The sequence below is a fragment of the Choloepus didactylus genome, chromosome 15, assembly GCF_015220235.1.
Source record: "Choloepus didactylus isolate mChoDid1 chromosome 15, mChoDid1.pri, whole genome shotgun sequence".
Classification (NCBI taxonomy): Eukaryota; Metazoa; Chordata; class Mammalia; order Pilosa; family Megalonychidae; genus Choloepus; species Choloepus didactylus.
Window position 1 is genome coordinate 37,889,412 of NC_051321.1, and position 18,965 is coordinate 37,908,376.

Sequence of the window (18,965 nt, forward strand, 5' to 3'; positions counted from 1 at the left end):
TTTTTCCTTGTCTAGAGACACTACTTGGTTCATTAATTACTTTCACCAGTATCCAAAATTTCCTTACCTTTTATCTTTCTCCCACTTTTATCCAGCAAACTCAACTCTAGTTCAGTCCAGCCATTTGCTTTTATACACATTTATAAAGGTAACCAAATTCTATTAATGAAAATCACATAACCAGATTATTGCCACAATGACTGTGTGGTCCATAAGGTAGTTCAGCCATTCTTTTCCTTTCCCACCCACAGCTACTATTCTAACTTTTATCACTTCATAAACTTCCTACTCCACTTTTGCCCCTTTTGCTCCACTTTTGACTTTCAGCAGCTGGCTTTGCTTTTTCAGAGGAAATAGAGGCTTTCAGATATGAGTACTGTAACACGGACCACTGGGCCAACTTCATTTCATCACTACATATCTTCTGTCTCATATGAAGAGGTATGCTTTTTTCTAATTGATCCTATATGTGTCGTAGATCCTGTCCATCTGTTGTTTTTTCTCTCTTGTTTCATCATTTAACCCTTCCTTTTGTCTTCAGTATACTCTTTCTCCACTTCCCTGCACCAGATTCATCTCCCCTTTACTCCAAAAAAACACAAAAACAAAAACCCTCTATTTGGATTATTGTCTGATTTCTATTCTCTCTACTCTCTTTCACAACCAGAATTCTAGAAAGAGTCATTACTCCCCCTCCACCTCCCACCAATTTACTTCTCAACCCACAGTATTCTGAGTTCTATCCCGTCATGCCACCAAGCACTTTCTAATTGCCAAACCCAATGCGTTTTCTTATGCTTGTTTTCAGTACTTGGTTCTATAGACCACTTTCTCATCATAAGCAAAGAATTTCCTATTCTTTGTGTATTAGTTAGGGTTCTCTAGGGAAACAGAACCAACAGGAGATATCTGTAAATATGAGATTTTATAAAAGTGTCTCATGAAACTGTGGGGATACACAAGTCCAAATTCCTTAGGGCAGGCAGCAAGCTGGCGACTCTGATGAAAGTCTTCAATGAACTCCCCAGGAGAGGCTGGCTAACTGAAGAAGTGAAAGTTCTTTCTCCTTTAAAAGTCTTCAACTGATTGAGTTAAATACAACTGATTGAATTAACTCATTGAGGAAGATACTCCCTACTTGGTGTAATCAGCCACAGATGCAGTCAATTGACTGATGATGTAATAAACCAGTTTACTGATAATTTAATAAACCAGCCTTCTGGTTTATTAACCAGCCACAAATGTCCTTGCAGTAACAGTTAGGTCAGTGCTTGCTTGACTAGATACCTGGGCACCATCACCTGGCCAACTTGACACATGAACCTAACCATCACACTTTGCTACCTCTTTTATCCCAAGTTTGGAATGCTCCTTAGAAGAGGAGATTCACACCACACACATAGGTACTTTTTTATGGTTGACCCCTTTGAGTTAGTTGCAAGCATCATTACAGTTCACTCCTAAATAATTCAGCATGTATCTCCCTAAAACAAGAGTATTCTCCTAGATAATTTAATACAATTATTATACTTGGGAAATATCAAATACTCTTATTTGATATATAGTCAGTCCATAAACTGATTTCCCAATATAATTGTATCTGATTTTATTTTTGTACCAGGTTCCAATAAGGGTTATGCATGTATTTAGTTGTCACATCTCCATCTAGAACCATCTTTTGTGATCTGTCATTACATTGTCATTTGTTAAGAGTCTAGGCCAGTGGTCAGCACATTATGGCCTGTGGGATGACCACCTGTTTCTGTAAATAAAGTTTTATTGGATCATAGCCATGTTCATTCATGTGTGTATTGTCTATGACTGCCTTTGTGATACAATGACAAGAGTTACAACAGAGACCACAAACCTAAAATGTTCACTATCTGGCCTTTAAAGAAGTTTGCCAACCCCTAGTCTAGGCAATTTGTTTTGCATGACCCCCAGTCTGAGTTTATTGATTGTTTCCTCAATTAGATTCAGGTTAAACATTGTTGGCAGCAATACTACATTGGTTTTGTTAGGGCCTTCTCAGTGTTCCACATTAGGAGGTACATGAGGTCAGTTTGTTGTATTTGTGATGTTATTTCATAAGGGAGTTTAGTAATGAAGAAAGACTTCATAAAAGAAGTGGCATTTTAAACTACTGCTTAAGGATAAATAGATTTGCATAGGTAGAGAGATGATTTTTCTAGTAGTCATTGTCTGTAACATCCTCTGTCTCTACTTCTATTAATGCAAAACTAGTATGTTCATCTATTCACATAACTGGAATGCTGATTGATAGTTTAGCAAAATACTGATGTTGTTGGTATCAAACAGTACAATGTAGGTTTTCTCCATACAGTCTTTTAAATTTTTGCTTAGTAATTGCCTTTTCTCTTATACTGTGTCCAAGAGCTTTGTAAGCAAATTGCTAAGGATTTGGGATACTGTACTTTCCCTAGGAACTTAAATAAAATTCCACTCTATGAAAACCATAACCCCCAAAGTATTGCATTCCAGAAGCAAATGTTGGGATGTGTATAAACTTATTTTTTGTAGAAAGTAGTTGAACAGTTAATGCATATGAAGCACTGGTTTATTTTGATGGCATTTATTTATACCATTATGGAAAAAATAGTTGTGAAAATAAATGGAGTAAAAAAAAGTACGTTATAGTAACAACTATAACAACAAACCTTTGCCAACATCATTGCTTTGTTGTTTGTAACAACAAACAACATCATTGTTTTGTTGTTTGTAATAACAAACCTTTGTCAACATCATTACTTTGTTACTGGATTTCGACAGCATGTGGATTGTATTTGAAGACTTGAGAAACTGTACTTTTCAATTCTAGATAAATTAACAAAATAGTTTTTGTTCTTGCAAAGCAAAGTACTACTGGAACATAGAAATCACTGTTTGGAGGATAGTTTTGTTGGATATAGAATTCTTGGTTGGTAGGTTTTTTTCCATCCAGCATATGAATGCCATCCCATTACATTCTGACTTTCATTGCTCCTGATAAGTTAGCTATTAATCATATTGAGGTACTCTTGTACATGAAACATCATTTTCTCTTGCTGCTTTCAAGATTTTCTCTTTCAATAGCTGACAGTCATGTCTAAGTGTGGATCTCTTTGAATTTATCCTATTTTTAATTTTTTGGGTTCTTTGGGTGTGTAGTTTAAGGTTTTCATCAAATTTGGGAAGTTTTTTTTGCCACTGTTTTCCTCAAGTACTTTCTCTGGCCCTCTTTTTCTGTCTTCTCCTTCTGGGACTCCTATTATGTGTATGTTAGTGCACTTGATAGTGTCTCAGAGGTCTCTGAGGCTCTATTCATTTTTCTTCATTCTTTTTGCTATCTGTTTTTCAGGTTTATGTTCTTTTTGAAAATTATTCTCTGAAATTAAGATACTTGTTTAGATCAAATTTTTTTTTTCTTTTTAATTTTTGACACAGTTATGTGAAGTATAGGGTATCAGGACTCAGGATAATATAACAAGTGAATTCCTTGTTTAAACAATGCAAATAAAACCCCCCAAACCCTACCTTTTTGATGGTTCTAGAAATGTTGGTAGTTCTAGAGGGATGGTGTATAGTTCTCGAGGGAAGGTGTCATAGACTGATAAAGTTAAACATAGAGAAGAAACAGACTGGGGAGAATTGGGGAAATTCTGTTTTGGTGGAAGGGGTGTATGCAGAGGTTCAGAAACAAGAGGAACCCTGCCATATTTAGAATAGGACTAGTTGTTCAGTATGGGGAAGTGGCTTGCAGTGAGTCAGGAAAGCCAGATTGTTAGAAGGCTCACATGCCTTGCTTGGAAAAAAGAAAGCCATTGAGGAATGACGTGATGAAGTTTAACTAAAAATTCAATACAACATTATGATAAATTGCTAAAGGATGATACAGAATAAAATTTCATAAGAGTTTAGAGGGCACAGAACAGTTAATCAGTGGTCTTACTTAATGACAGTACCTAGATGAGTTGGACTCTTGAGTCTTAAATCTTGATTTTGATAAATATGAGATTTTTTACTTTAAATAAAATACATATATACATAAATGCATTTTTAATATTGATTGAAGCACTTCAGGATATTAATTAGTGATTTTATGAAGCAGAATTTATTCAACATTTACTTAATGAGTATTTACTGAGCACTGTGTCGTAAGCAAACAATCACATATTACATGTGTAATTACAGATTTTTAAGTGCACTGATGTTTGAGCTGAAATCTGAGAGAGTAACAGTGGAAAGTGGGGTGAGGGGGAAGTTGGGCGAAGGGTACAGCATAGAACATTGGAAGAACTGAGTCAAAGAAGCAGAATGTAGCCATAACCCAGAGACGGGAAGGATGATGCCAAAATAAAGTTGGAGAAATAAGCAGGACATTAAAACATGCTTATTTTAAGAAATTTTCATGTGTTATAATGGGAATTTGTCAAACATGATGCCAGGAATAATTATTCTTATGACAAAAGAATTACTTTTAATACCATGTTTCTCTCCTTGGTTATTTGTTTCAGTTTACTAAAGCTGCCTGAATGCAATATGCCAGAAATGGGTTGGTTTTTACAACTGGGATTTATTCGCTTACAATTTACAGTTCTAAGGACATGAAAATGTTCAAATTAAGGCATCAAGAGGATGATATCTTCTCTGAAGAAAGGCTGCTGGCATCTGGAATTACTCTGTCACATGGGAAGGCACATGGCCAGTGTCTGCTGGTCCTTCTCTCGCAGTACATTGCTTTCAGCCTCTGGCTTCATTGGCTTCCTCCCTCAGCTTCTCTGGGGGCTTTTTCTCTTTAAGCTCTCTCAGCTTTTCCTCTCCTTTATCCTCTCATAAAGGACTCCAGTAAAAAGGATTAAGACCTACCTTGAATGAGGTGGGTCACATGTCAATTGAAATAACCTAACCAGAATGTCCTACTCACAATAGGTCTACACCCACAAGAATGGATTAAAAGAACTTGACATTTTCTAGGGTACATAACAGCTTCAAACCAACACATTATTCATAGAAGTCATGACAGTAACAATGTAAAGATGTTTAAAGTTAATGAACTGCAGTTGCTAATTCAAGATTAATCAGACATTAAAACAAGATATCTCCAAAATAATTGTTTTGAGAAAATATGATTTTGTTCCCTAACCATTTTTTGAAACACTGTGTGTTTTCATGTTTTACTTTTATTTTCCCGCATTTAATGCCTGTTGACACTACGTTTAATATCTAAATAATGACGATGAAATTTGTAAACTATTTTCCTTCTTTTACTGTTGTACAAGAAAATGACAAAAATATCTTTTTGCATATTGAACATGTATGTCAGGAATATGCTGTAGAAGTACTATATATCTGTAAAACCTTAGGGTTAGTAAATTAGAATTTTCATCTATGAGAAAATTAAGAAAGCAAGTAATCAACAAATTAGGCTCTTTTATATATATAAAAAAGGTTTGTTTGCCATCTTGGGTCATTGATATGTTTTTGTTACAGTTGTAGTTTATTTTCATTGCAGATGGAGGACCATGACCCCAACTGGACACCCTCTACCTGGAACCCGATTTATTGCTTTTAAAGTTCCATTAAAAGGGGTAGGGATATTTTTTTCTTATCTCTTGCATAAGGAGAAGAATTGGAACTTCCATGATGCATGTTTACTTAATGTCATGTTTTTCTTTGTAAAAATATGTGACGCTGGATAATTAATTTACCTTTTAGAGCCTCATTTCCAAGATCCCTTCCAAAATTAAATGTAAATATATTGTAAGAATCTTGGATTAATTCTGATTATTATTTGATTGAAAAATCCTGCCAGATTATTTTAATGAGAACTCTATTACTTAATAGTCTGATTTCAAGCTGAATTTGCTGCAAGAAAATTCCAGTGGAAAAAAGCAGGATACTCCCTTTTTGAAAAGTTCTAAGTCCTTAGTGACAAGGAGCTATAGTACATTCCTTTACCCTTTAGCCTGTTTGTTACATTTGACCCCAGGCAGTCCTTCCCAGATGAAGAGAGGTTAATCAGTGTTTCTTACTTAATGAGGCAGACTCCTGCTTCTCTGTTTCCATGTGAGAATACTCTTAGCTACTGCTTATTTATAGGTTAGTATATGCTGGGTCTTGTGTTAAACGTTTTTGCATTATCCCATTTAATCCTCACAACAGTCCTATAAGTGCTGTCTTACAGATGATGAAACTGAAGCTTAGAAAGTAGCTTTTCCAAATCACGTAGGTAATAGTGACAAAACTGGGACTCAAACCCATGTTACTCTGATTTCTAAGCCTTTGCTTTTAACTACAAAGATCTTTGCTAATATTATGCATTCTATAAGTTGCCTTGTATGTGTGTGTGTAACTATTAACCCTTACTGTAAACCTGGATTTTGGATTTTTATTTTATAAATAGTCTTAATTTTGGGTCCCCAGAAGCAGACTCTGAGACAAGGATTTGAGTTCAAGTCAGTTATTTGGTGGGTGATCAGTAAGTGGTGTGAGGGAATAAGGAAGTGAAATAGGAAAGGGAAGGAAGCCGAAAAAGGATGAGTTAGCTCAGGTGGTCAAGTTTAATCCTTCTAGAGGACTCAGAGACAGTGAAGAACAATGTCTCAAAGTCATCTCAGTCAAGCAGAGGAAGGTGGTATATTTATCCTCAGACTCCCATCTGTCTTTGAGGGCTTTTCTTGAGGGCATTAAGACCCCTCTGTCCTACCCTGTGCACACAGGCCAGAGAAAGCCTTCAGGCAGATCGTCACAGTTCTTCAGTAGAATGCTATAATGTGTCCTGGAACAAGGAGTGCTAAGGTGTAATGGGCAGGCCACTGAAAGAGTCAGCTATGGCAACAGGATTCCAGACTTTGACCTATTTCTTAGTTTTTGACCTTTCCTATTGAATACCCTGGATGGGACTATTTTGTGATTAGCCTTTTAAGCTTCCTATAAATGTATCTACCTTCACCTAAAGTCATTACTACTTGGCAGAACCATATATCTCATGCTTTGCTAGGTCTTTGTAAGCTATAGATATTTGGGGGAAATAGGCCAGATGATTTGGTTGATCAGCTTTAAGCAAATATGGAGACTTTTATTTTCTATGAGAGTAAAGTTTTATCTGGTTAACTCTGTGAGGAAAGTGAGTTCCAAGCTAAAGTGTTTCATAAGGTAGAGGCAGGGAGATGACAGTATTACAAAGGAGAAAGGTAAAGGAAGGACTTCAAAAATTTGAAGTAGTACTTATTCAGCTCCTGAGAATTCATGAGTAAAATATCTGCTTCATACATTTATTTGCAGCTACATTTATTTGCAACTAGTTTAATTTCTGATCTCATTTTTATTTTTTATCACATCACTCAGTCTTTGGAAGCAGAATGAGGCCAATGCATGGAGAATAAGAATAAGCTTAGCTTCATTTAATGTCTGAAACCATGAGAAGGCAGATTAGGATATTTGAAAGAGGAAATTACTACCTGAAAATACAACTAATTTAATTATGGATAAGAAATGACTAATTATCTCAGTGTGTATCTGTACTTTTTATGTTTAAATATTTTAGATTGTCTCTTGTTTCAAATTTTGTAAACTACAAATATTTCCTGCATTATATAGTAGTTTAAAACAAAAAGAAAAACAGCTCATTTTGAGCAAGGTTGTGAAACTGAATATAGCATGAAGTCCTGCAGAGGTGGATGCCACTCAGTATAGTTAACAGGGTAAATTTTGAAATTAGTTTTTCAGGTGAACCTGAATTCAAAGCACATAGCATGTAGGAATAACAAACTTCTTTATTTTATAATCAGTGTTTCAGTTTGTTAAAACTGCTGGAATGCAACATACCAGAAATTTACAGTTCTAAGGCCATGAAAATGTCCAAATTAAGGCATCAAGAGGAAGATATCTTCTCTGAAGAAAGGCTGCTGGCATCTGGGGTTCCTCTGTCAGATAGCAAGGCACATGACCAGCATCTGCTGGTCCTTCACTCCCGGGTTTTGTTGATTTCAGCTTTTGGTTCCTGTGGCCTCCTCTCTTAGCTTCTGTGGGTCCTTCCTTGCTTCTCCAAGGCTTTTCTCTCTCTTAAGCTTTTTTTACTTTTTCTGTCCTTTTTTCTCTCCTAAACAACTCCAGTAAAAGGATTAAGACCCACTTTGAATGGGGTGGGTCACATCTTAAATTGCAATAACCAACTAAAAGTTCCCACCCACAATAGGTCTGCACCCACAGAAATGGATTAAAAGAACATGGCCTTTTCTGGGGTACATAACAACTTCAATCCAGCACAATCAATAATTAATGATCATTGTGGAAAAAATGGAAAATCTAGAAAAGTAGAGTACAGAAGAAAAATCAACTGAATTTCCACTGTTAACATTGTGGTATTTTTTTCTTCAAGATTCCCCCCTCTCCCCCACCTCAGTTGGGGTCATACTATATATAAAAGTTTTGAAATCTGATCTTCATCTAGTATATTTTGAGCATTTTTCCGTATCATTAAGTAATCTTTGAAAAACATGATTTTTAATGGTTGCATGGTATTTCCATGTTTTTGCTTTTTTATAAATAAAGGTACAATGAATGTTTTTGTTTTTTCCCCACAGCTCTGCTAATTATCTTAGCATAATTTCCTAGATGTGAAATTACTGAGGCAAAGGATGTAAATATGTTTAGGCTTTTCACACAGCTCTAATTAAAAGCTTTGTAAGTATTCTCACAGCTAGGAAATTTTTCACTCTTTTTACCTTCTTGTGCTTTTTTCTCCTTGTTCTTTGCATTTTATCTGTATTTTGTAACCTTATTGTTCATTATTTATTATAGGCAGTTAATCAAAGACTTACTCCAACCCAGAAGTTTACACTAAAAGACTTGATTAGTGCAATCAAAGTACTAAATATGGAGCTTGGATTGATTATCGATTTAACATACACCACAAGATATTATGAAGTTAAGGTAAAATTGCAAATATATTTTATCATAGGTAGGTTTTTGAAAAGATTTTTTAATACTGCATTTGGACAGTGAATTGAAATATTCTCTTGGTTACTTTAATATAAATCTCAGAATTTCCCATGTATAATCTCTGAAATGTGTCTCAAGTGCTTCAGGCCCTTCACATGACTATTCAACAGCTGGTCTTTCTCATTTCTCTTGAACTAATTATCAATTTTCATATCAATTGAAGTTCCCTGCTAAAAATCCTTCAGTTTTTGCTGCCCTCCCATCCTTTTAATATATCACATCAAAACTCCACTTCGGTTTAATCTGACCTTCTTATCCAGCTATTCTCAGTCCTTTTTAATAAACCATCTTCCCTAATCTCTTCACTATCCCATGAAAATGCTGCAGTCACACTTGATTCTATGCCCCAAACTCTTCCATAAACTTAGAATTTTTCTCTTCATCTCTGTGCAAATATCTACCTACCTTTCAAGGCCTACCATTTACAGCCAGCAGTGAACTATGGAGCATATAATCATTTGTTTTATTTAGTATGTAATTGTTCAATGGGACTTTAGACTTTCTTTCCTATATATGTTTATGTTCTTAGGATCATATCTTATGCTTCTGCACCCATTGCCAACCTTGGCATTGATTAATTTATTTTACCCAAATGGTGGAATTAGTCCAGTTTCCTGACTTTAATTCTTTGAACCTCTACTTTTGAACTCTCGCAAATTTTAGGATCAATCAGGAAACATGTAAACACTTTAAAACAAAACATAGCCTAAGCTGACATCTAGGATCTGACACCAACGGTGGAGCTAACACTTTAAGCGTGTGTATTAGGTGGTCCCTGTGTCTGCTTCCTCATTTGAATCCTTGATTTATGACTATCATTAGCCACTAGGAACAGAGCTTATTGTACAGCCTCTTTCATGTAGACTACAAAAGATTTCTATACAAACTGATCTCAAGTATGTCATTTAGTATAATCATTGTACCCTACTCTTAAATTCTGAATTTGAGTACTATTTGGTTGAAGAGTTTGTTTTTAATATTGTAATGGTTGCATTGTATTTTCCTTTGTTTCTAGGATTTACCTAAAAGTATTCATTATAAAAAACTTTACACTGTTGGACTTGAAGTCCCTGATAATGCTACTATTCTGCAGTTCAAAAAGCGGGTCAGAAAGTTCCTCTGGGAAAATGCAGAAAACAGTAAATTGACAATCTTAATATTAACAAAACCCTTTTACTTAATTTAAAAGATTATTTGAGTAGAAATCATTGTAGACCATTTGAACATGATATAACATGTATATTTTGCTTCAATACTTCTATTTAAAAGGACAATATCAAAGATTTCTTCTAGATTGCAATGTGTACATGTCTATTACTTTAAAAAAATGATGTGGGGAAAATAAAACCTACAGAAAAGGTAAACTGAGGGATGATTATTTACTTTACAAATAGATTTCCTGCAACCTTCCTTAATTGCTGATACCCTCAGAACATATGAAAATAACTTGTTATTTTAAAACTGATCTAGAAATAACTTCTTAAAAGCATATGAACATAAATTCAGGTATATTCTGAATTTTTTGATGTGCAATTTGGCTTCATATAAAAAGCAAATACTTAAAAACTTGTGCAAACTTTTAAAATCCATAATCTGTTTTTTAAATTCAGTTTTATTGAGCTATATTCACATACCATGCAATCATCCAAAGTGTACAATCAGTTGTTCACAGTACCATAATATAGTTGTGCATGCATCACCCCAATCTATTTTTTAAACATTTTCCTTGTACCAGAAAAAGTAAAAATAAGAATAAAAAAATAAAATTAAAAAAGAACAACCAAATCACCCTCCCCACCCTATTTTTTATTTAGTTTTTTGTCCCCATTCTTCTACTCATCCATCCATACACTGGATAAAGGGAGTGTGATCCACAAGGTTTTCACAATCACACTGTCACCCTCTTGTAAGCTACATTGTTATACAATCATCTTCAAGAGTCAAGGCTACTGGGCTGCAGTTTGATAGTTTCAGGTATTTACTTCTAGCTATTCCAATGCATTAAAACCTAAAAAGGATTATCTATATAGTGCATAAGAATGCCCACCAGAGTGAACTCTCAACTCCATTTGGAATCTCTCAGCCACTGAAACTTTATTTTGTTTCATTTCACATCCCTCTTTTGTTCAAGAAGATGTCATGCTGGTGGTTTGATGGGCTGAGCCCTGTCATGGGACTTGCCCTTGGGAAAACTTTTACTGCAAAGGAGAGGCTAGGCCTGCTTATAATTGTGCCATAGTGTCTCCTAAATGCCTCTTTGTTGCTCAGATGTGGCCCTCTCTCTCTAGCTAAGCCAACTTGGCAGATGAAATCACTGCCCTCCCCCCTACGTGGGATCTGACACCCAGGAGTGTAAATACCCCTGGCAACGTGGAATATGACTCCTGGGGAGGAATCTGGACCTGGCATCGTGGGATGGAGAACATCATCTTGATTAATCATCACCTGTAACCTGATTTCTGAAACATTCAATTGCCAAATTCAAAGGATAGTTTTCCATCTTATGTTACTTAACCTCTCTGCAAGCTTGACCTCTGTTCATTCCTTCTTAAAAATTTTTTTTCTTTACTTCTATAATATTATTTTCCTCATTTTTTTTCTACCTGTCTAATGTTTTCTATTTTCTTCTCCAGCTTTTTTTTCTCTTTTCAACTCCTTGATGTTACTGTTTCTTAAGATTCTATCATAAGCTCTCTTCATTCTGTATACTTTGTCTCATCTTTTCTTGTGGCTTCAACTAATCACCCTTAGCCTCCCAAACCTATATCTCTAACCCAAACCTTTCTTCTGAGTTCCATTTCAGAGTTTACAGTCATCTAACTCCACCAGGGATTGATCTCTTAATCTACCTTTGATTGATCATTGATCTCTTAATCTACCTTTTCTTGCCCCTTACCTTCCTTAAATCTGCTGATCTTCATTTCCATGTTCCAGTTAATGGAATCTTGGATGCCATCATTGGCTTTATTCTCTATCACTGTCCATATTCTACCAGTTACCTCAGTCACCGAGTCTTTTTTCCTTTACCCACTAAATATCCAGTCTACCCTGTCTTCTCATTACTATAGCCACTACCTTAGTCCAGACTCACATCCTCCCTGGCCTTGGTATTAGGTTGGCCTCCTTACTGGATTTCTTTCCTCTCTTCCCACCATTCTTCCATATTACCACCATGTTACCATTCCTCCATTCTAAAGTAAGTGCACATTGGATCAGGTCACTCTCTTGCTTGAAATCCCATACTATAAATGCCAAATTCCTTAGGGTGGCATATAAGATTCTTCATGGCCTGGTTCTTAACTATCTTTGTAAAAGCCTCATATCCTATGTTTCCCACACATATATTATACTCCTTGCCTTTACACATTACTATTTTCTTAATGGAATGTTTTTCTATCTTGTTCACTTGATGAACTCCATGTCATTTTTCAAGATTATCTAAATGTTATTTGAAACCTTCCCTCTGAAACCTTCTCTCCCCCTGTGCAAAATTAAGGGATATCTCTTATGTACTCTCATCACATCTCTCTGTGCATTTATTATATAATCTTATAATAATGCTTTGTTACTTTTTTTGTTTACTTGTCTGTCTCTGAAGTCATTGTGGTACCAGCTAGATTCAACTGGAATTACTTCAGATATTATTGTTCAAATGAAACTCTTCCTTTTACTTTTTTGTATAAAAATATTTGGGGGGGGGAGTATGTATATATGAGCAATAAACTGTTTCTTAGTCTAACAGTAATCATTCTCCTACATATTAAATGAATAAATTAGTTCTCTTTACAAAAATATATTCCATTCTATTCAAACTACAAAACAAGTAATCAAAGCACATCTCTAAAATTTCTTATTATAAACCCAGAAATTTATGGTATTTGAAAGCAATTTAAAGACCTGGAAATATGGATCTTAACTGTCAGTTGAAAACTGCACCTACCAGACACTAAGAAAGTGCTTTGTGAACCTTCAGAAGTGATTCCTGACAAAGAGATAGCAAATAAACCATTCTGAGAAGGAACTCAAAGGATTAGGAGGTAGGACAGGTAAATATAGGATATCTACATATGAAGGGAAAATATCTAAAGCCTCACCCTTACTGAAAATTTTCCTTAGAAATGATAACCAGGAAATGAATATGCCTCTCAAAACCAGTCTTCTCTAGGGAAGCATTTGTATTTTACCCTCATGGATAAGGAAACTCTTTAAGATAGATCACTTCTAGCCATGACTAAAAGGTTCCTGGACCATCAGCAAAGGTCAAAATTCCTCATTTGTGGTATCAGATAATGTGCCTCAAAGCAGCAATGATGTGGACATTCTCAGCAGCCAGAAAGTATAATTTCAAGGAGTGTACTTAATTGTAAAGGCAATTAAGTTAAAAGAGGTGAACTTAAAATTATTTCTATTCTGAATAATGACTGAAGTATGTCATTCATGAATGTAATATAAACTTTGTCTTTCATTTGATTAGCTTTAAAAATTCACCTTTACTACTATACAGTCAACAAAAAAGTCTGTTTTTTCCTAAATTTTTGATAGTGTCCCTGTAACATTAGATTGAAATCTTGTGACTAAAAATTCTACCAGTGATAAATAATTTTATGAAAACTATTGCATTATAAAATGTGTATGAAATTTGTTCTTTTATTGTACTACTCTCTTCCTAATTTTTTTATATTTTTAATTTTTTTATATATTTTATGGATAAACTCATTGGAGTTCATTGTACAAATGGAATTAACTGAACAGGATACCTTATATGTAGGTAAGAATAAGTGCTACATTTTCAAGTCTGTCATCTTGAGAAGAAATTTTAAAATTCAGTTTTACCTATCTTACAAAATTGAAATCATGTTTTTTATTCTGGTACCTCATTGATGTTGAAGACTGGGATCTAGGTACAGCAATTCAAGGTATTATAAAGTTCAACTAATAGCCAGGGCCAAAGTTATGGAAATGCCTGGTGTCATGTAAATTAACACAGATCAAAATATGGATAATACTGCTTTTTTCTTTTGATTCTCAGATATTTTGCTTTTCTATCAGCACCTTTTCAACTAAATACATTTTAACTAGACTTTTTAGTATAACTAATTATGCAAGAAGATAGTTTTTTTAAAACTAAAGACAAAATTAGAAATCTTAAAAACTAAACTAGTGATGTTTTTATATTAAATAGTTCTCTATAAATTTTTAGGGTCTCTTCACTGCTGCCATAAGAAATCATTTTATTACATTATTTGTTAATTGGTTAGAGACATCCAAGGATACTGTCACGTAATTTATCTCAGTAATTTTACTTGATCAACATGAATATTTTATTAATTTGTTTTTAGCTTTTGGTGAGGCCCGTGGTCATGAAATAGATGGATATGTATACTTAAAGGATCTTAAAACTCGACATATGAGAAGATAATTTTTAAAAATTCTGTTGTAAATTGTACCTTATCCAAGAATCTTATACCCTTTTGAAAAGTTTATCTCCTATCCTTTGGAGATTTCTTAAATAGAAGCCTTTATTAGAGCTCTCATTATTAGAAATAGAAACCAAAGGAGAGCTAATTTGTATAACGTTAAGGTACCTGAGTTGTGACCATAACTAATTTTTATGTTCAATATATTCCTAGATTCTGGATAATTATCCTAAGGAATGTCAATCCTAAGGAATGTAAATCTGCCGTTGTTATCTATAAAAAAATTCTAACTTTGTGATGACTTATTTCCCTAAAATTTGACAAAAATGCCTACAATTTGACATCATAGGGCAAGGAAGAAATTATTTTAAACTGGAAAATTTTAAGGAGACAGGTATTGGTCAAATTTACCATATAAGAGGAGCCTTAGAATGACTCCTATAGAGTAGTGTTTTCTGAAGTTGGCAGTAGAGCAGAATCAGCTGGAAAATGTGTTAAAAAGGCAGATTCCTGAGCCCCACCATATGAGCTGCTAATTTAGAGGTCTAGGGTAGGTTTCAAGAATTTGATTATTAAAAGCGTCCCAGGATTGGGAACCAATGACTTAGACCATAAGGGTGGTTTAATTTTAGTTCCTCATAGGTCTGACAGGCTAATTAAACTGCAAAATGTATCTTCCAGTACATAAATAATTTGACTTCCTCAATGGAGCTATTGATCATAATCTATTATAGTATTTTGAGATTGCCTTTTAGAAATAAAAATATAGTCTATATTCAGCAATTCATTTTATTTATTTATTTATTTTAAGAGTAAATAGATAAAAGACAGATGCTTCATGATACTAAAACTAATGTATTATCATAGAGGAGCATATATTTCTTTGGTAGGAGCACCTGTGCCCTGAGATGATATAAATTTATCCAGAGCCTATTGGTTGGCAAACATAGGAGACTCTCTTGTCCTCATAGCATTCTCCATATCGTAAGAGTTAAACATTGCTCCAGGTTAAGCCTGACTCGAGTGAGTTGCTTTTCCAAAAGATTTTATAAGCTGCAAAAAACCCTTTATAAGGTACAAGTCCCTTTCTACTAGTTGCATTCCTCCACCTAATCCAGCACTGTAACTGCTTACATCCGTATAAGGGGACAGCCAATGTGGAGTAGAGAAAATGTTATTGGAGAAGAGAATTTGCTGCAACCTTTACCCTTTGTCCTAAAGTTCTGATCTGCTCATACTTGAAAGAGCTCTTGAAATTCATATCCCAAACAGGGAAGTCAGACACTCTTTACCCAGTCCTTGCTTTTAGAGACATTAACTCATTCCAGGGTCTGAAGGTAGTTGCTTATGAAAAAAATTTTTAAGGAAAAATGCACGTTTTTCATTATACCTGGCTATCCTGAGAACTCTGGTAGTGAGTGGAGATAAAAGCAAAGTCGGAGCTACTAATTAAGCTAATTGCTAATTCCTTTTTAATATTATTTATCATTATGATTAATAATCCCACATTGATCATTAATCAGATGGGATATTAAAAGGAGGCATTTTTGCTCCAACTTCTATGTGGGGGACTATTTTAACTTTCCTCGAGTTCATCTTGTCTGCAGAAAGTCCCATCTACTACATTCCAAAGGATGGTGTTTAGTGAGAATTTTAGGCTTTGGAGAAATTAAAAGCTTTCTTCCAAAGGTTTGGTAAATGTTTTTATAGCCTACCAGATTACAGCTAAATATTTCCATGTTATAGGCCTCAGTGTTCATTTGACATTCTTCTCATTAGGTTCCCAAATGCCTAATCATTGTCCACTGAATTTGTCAAACAGTTTAAAACTTTGTATAATCCAGAAATTCTTCACATAGGCTATCCTGACTGATGGGCTTGCTGTTTTTTCCTGCCTTACCGATTTGGGTCTTTGTCCTAAATATGTCATATTTTCTACTGGAGAACAGAATACTCTTTCTTAAAGGTCCAAACAGTAAATATTTTAGGCTAACAGCCCATATTGTCTCTGACACAACCACTCAAATTTGCCATTGTAGCATGAAGGCAACTATAAACAATGCATAAAAATGGTCATGGCTGTGTTCTAATAAAACTTTATTTACAGTAAACAGACATCTTGCTTGATAAGCTTACTGACTGCTGTTCTTTATTGTTCCCAACTGCTGTAGGTTTAACTTTATTTCTATCCTCAATGCTAGGACAAAATACCTCTGTACTTTGTCTTCGCATAATTTGAAGAGTATGCTGTACTGTCATGTTCTCCAAATCACTATAATAATACCTATTTAAGCTATTTAGATTATTTGAATACCTGGTTCATATTATATTCAATATTAGTATCTTAGTCTCTTTTACCTTAGAATAGAGGTTTTTAAAACTTGATTGTACATTAAAATTTAGGGGAGTTTTTAAAAAAAATACTCTGGCCCTTCCCAAGAGCAATTAAATCAAAATTAAAAAGTGATTGTTTTGTGTAACCAAGTCTGAGAATCCTCTGAATTCATGTCCTGGTGAATCAGAGTTCTGTTTTACATCCCTGCTTTCTGACTTGATCCTTGAAATGAGAAATTGAGTTTGTGATCAATACCAATGTATTGATTTTCTATTGCTGTTGTAACAAATTACCACAAATTTATTATCTTACAGCTCTGTTGTTTAGAAGTCTGACAGATCTCACTGGGCTAAAATCATGGTATTGGCAGGTCTTTGTTTCTTCCTGGAGGCTTTAGGGGAGAATTAGTTTCCTTGTCTTTTCCAGCTTCTAGGGGCCATCCATATTCCTTAGCTAATGGCCCCTTTCCTCCATCTTCAAAGCCAGCAGTGCTGCATCTCTGCATTGCTTTTCTTCCCTAGTCACATCTCTCTCTGACTACAGCAGGGAAGGTTTTTCAGTTTGCTAAAGCTGCCAGAATGCAATATACCAGAAATGGGTTGGCTTTTTCAATGGGGATTTATTAGATTGCAAATTTATAGTTCTAAGGCCATGAAAATATCCAAATTAAGGCACCAAGAGGTAGATACTTTCTCTGAGGAAAGGCCAATGGCATCCAGGGTTCCTCTGTCACATGGGAGGACACATGGCGACGTCTTCTGGTCCTTCTTTCCCCGACTTCTGGTTTCAGTGGCTCTGTCTCTCAGCTCCTGTGCATCCTTGCTTGTTTCTTCTGGGGCTTTTCTCTCCCTCTAAGCATCTGGGGGTCCTCTCTTAGCTTCTCCTGGATAAACTCTGAATTTCATCTCTTAGCTTCTCTCTTGGTTGTAGTTTCAATGGCTGTCTCCAAAATATCTCTGGGCTTCTGTCTCTCTTAGCTTCTCTGAGCTCTCTCCAAAATGTCTCTCCCTTAAAGGACTCCAGCAAGCAGATTAAGCCCCACCTTGAATGGATGGGGTCACATCTCCATAGAAACAACCTAATCAAAAGGTCCCATCCACAATAGATCTGCTGCCACAAGATTGGGTTAAAAGAACATGGTCTTTTCCTGACTCCCAGGGGTGTAAATCTCTCTGGCAACACAGGATATGACTCCTGGGGATGAATCTGGACCTCGCATCATGGGATTGAGAACATCTTCTTGACCAAAAGGGGGATGCAAAATGAAACAAAATTAAGTTTCAGCGGCTGAGAGATTCCAGATGGAGTCGAGAGGTCATTCTGGTGGACATTCTTACGCGCTATTATAGATAACCATTTTTAGGTTTTAATGAATTGAAATAGCTAGAAGTAGATACCCAAAACTACCAAACTCCAACCCAGTAGCCTTGACTCTTGAAGACAACTGTATAACAATTAGCTTAAAAGGGGTGACAGTGTGATTGTGAAAACCTTGTGGATTACACTCCCTTTATCCAGTGTATGGATGGATGAGTAGAAAAAAGGAGACAAAACTAAATGAGATTGGGGGGCAGGGTGATTTGGGTGTTCTTTTTTAATTTTATTTTTTATTCTTATTCTTTCTGGTATAAAGAAAATATTCAAAAATAGATTGGGGTGATGAATGCATAACTGTATGACTGTATGGTATGTGAATATATCTCAATAAAACTGAATTTAATTTAAAAAAAAAAGAACATGGTCTTTTATGGGGTACATAACAGATTCAAACCAGCACAGAAGGTTCTCCAATTTTAAGGACCCATATAATTAGATTGGGCCCACCTGGATAATTCTGAACAATCTGCCCATCTCAGGGTCCTTAACTTAATCACATCTGCAAAGTCACTTTTGTCATATAGGGCAACATAATTCATAGGTTCCAGGGATTAGGTTGTGGATGTATTTGGTGGGCCATTATTCTGCCTACCACATCCAGATTCAGAAACGATACTGAAATGCATCAAATATAGACCAATTTTGACTAGCCTTTTTGGATCAAATATTACATAGGTTATTCATAAATATTTGTTGGATTGAAGAGAATTAAAAATGGCATGGGATTTAGGTTTTGTCCACTGTGTAGTCTAATATAGATGATACTTGTATTGGGAAACAGAAATGGACCCTGTAGTTCTCTCACTTTTTTACCTTCAAGTGATCTGTCCTTT

The 18,965-nt window shown here is 35.2% G+C and overlaps 1 long non-coding RNA gene across 4 annotated transcripts in view; it reads left to right on the top strand.

Moving 5' to 3' along the window:
- LOC119510273 overlaps positions 1-18,965 on the top strand; it is a 145,262-nt gene that overhangs the window by 4,202 nt on the left and 122,095 nt on the right. For 3 of the 4 annotated variants that reach the window (XR_005211863.1, XR_005211860.1, XR_005211862.1), the window contains exon 2: positions 5,513-5,588. This is a non-coding gene — a long non-coding RNA (uncharacterized LOC119510273). Of the gene's footprint in view, positions 1-5,512; positions 5,589-13,714; positions 13,772-18,965 lie in introns of those variants that run through there. The other variant, XR_005211861.1, reaches the window with a different exon arrangement.